Below are 2,066 nucleotides of genomic sequence, written 5' to 3'. Positions count from 1 at the left end.
GATTGCGAGAAGTATGTCCAACCGGCAGTCAGACATCTCCCAAGGGGTCCCAGATTTGAGAGGGTGCAGGCTGGGTTGAGGAACACTCCCTGCCCCCATGCACAAATTTCGTGCACTGGGCCATTAGTAATAAAAATAAAAATATAATAATCTACAATAAAAGCATAATATGCAAATCGACCAAACAACCGTCTGGACAACCTTCCTGACAAAGCCAGAGCTGCGAGAGCCAAGGCAGCTGGGGCTGCGAAGGCTTATTCTTACATGAATTTCGTGCATCAGGCCTCTAGTTAGTAAATAAATGGTAGTACAAGAATAAACTCTGTTTTGAAGTATTCACAACTGAAATGCTATTTTTGCCCACCCTGTACGTTAATGGGTTGTCATCTTGGAGAAAAACTTTAAAGTCAAAAAAGATAATTTGTATCTTTAGCCAAACCATGCACTCAGAACTCAAAGAGAGATGGAGAGGTGTATAAAGTCTACAACCTGGTAATCCTAAATGTGTGTCTATAGTAGGAAGTAACAACTGTAAAGGTATATAATTTGCAATGTCATGGTTTTCTTTAGAGTTGTGTCAGGAGCTTTATCTATCTTGTGCTCTGCCATAATTTTGCACAAAATTTGGTTCTTTTGTTATTTCAAGGTTAGGAATCTCAGAAATTATAATTGGACAGAGGAATGGTGATAGTGGGCCCAGGGAAGACACTAAAATAAAGTGCTTAACTTTTCCAAGTTCTCTCACTTACAGAATGCAGATGAAATAACCAACTCCTGAAAACCTGGTCTCATTTATTGCCACAACAATCCAGAAAGGGTGCTATCACCTATCTCATTTGATGTTAAGTACCAAAGAAAGTGGCAGAGCGAGTCCTGGAACCCAGGGCTCTGTGACAGCAGTCTCTGGGTGTGCACCTGTGAGGTATAGTAGTGCGAAATAAACTCAACTCCTAGCCCTGGACAGAGCCCACTGCACTATCAGCAGAGCCCAGCCTTTGAATCTACCCCTGCTCGTAAGTGACGGCGCCTCGCACTGTGCCCAGCACATGAAAGAACTCAATTAATGTCTGTGGTCTTTGTCTTCTCTCCAACCCATCAGACACACTGTTGACTTTTATCATGTTATTTCCCTGCTATATATCTGCTCGTTAGGAACATCAAAAATCATAGAAAACAAAATGGATAAATTATGAAATATTTATACAATAAAGTACTAAATAGCAAAGAAAATAAACTGCAGCTTCATGCCACCTCATAAATGATTATGGCAATGTTGAACAAAAGAAACAAAACTTAAAGCATTTTTGCCCAAACCGGTTTGGCTCAATGGCTAGAACGTCGGCCTGCGGACTGAAAGGTCCCAGGTTCGATTCCGGTCAAGGGCATGTACTTTAGTTGCCGGCATATCCCCAGTAGGAGGCAGCTGATCAATGTTTCTCTCTCATCAATGTTTCTAACTCTATCCCTCTCTTTCCTCTCTGTAAAAAATCAATAAAGTATATTTTTTAAAAAACATAAAGCATTTTTAAAGGATAGTCGCTTTCTAAAAATTTTAAAAACAGGAAATATAAACTATATTTCTTAAGAATGCAAATCCGCCAAAACCGGTTTGGCTCAGTGGATAGAGCGTCGGCCTGCGGACTGAAAGGTCCCAGGTTCGATTCCGGTCAAGGGCATGTACCTTGGTTGCGTGCACATCCCCAATGGGAGATGTGCAGGAGGCAGCTGATCGATGTTTCTAACTCTCTGTCTCTCTCCCTTCCTCTCTGTAAGAAATCAATAAAATATATTTACAAAAAAAAGAATGAAAATCCTCATATGTTCACTGATTTTAAAAAAGAGAGAGGAATGGAGGGAAGAAGGGAAGGAGGGAGGGAGATTGAGAGAGAAGCGAAGAGAGAAACATCTATGTAAAAGAAATATCCATCGGCTGTCTCTTATTCATGCCCTGATCAGAAATCAAACCTGCAATCTTTTATTCTTTCTTTCGTGGTTTTGTGTGTGTGTGTGTGTGTGTGTGTGTGTGTGTGTGTGTGTGTGTATGGGGTGATGCTCAAACAAAATGA

The sequence above is a fragment of the Myotis davidii genome, unplaced genomic scaffold (genome assembly GCF_000327345.1).
Source record: "Myotis davidii unplaced genomic scaffold, ASM32734v1 scaffold200, whole genome shotgun sequence".
NCBI lineage: Eukaryota > Metazoa > Chordata > Mammalia > Chiroptera > Vespertilionidae > Myotis > Myotis davidii.
This window is presented reverse-complemented; position numbering follows the sequence as displayed.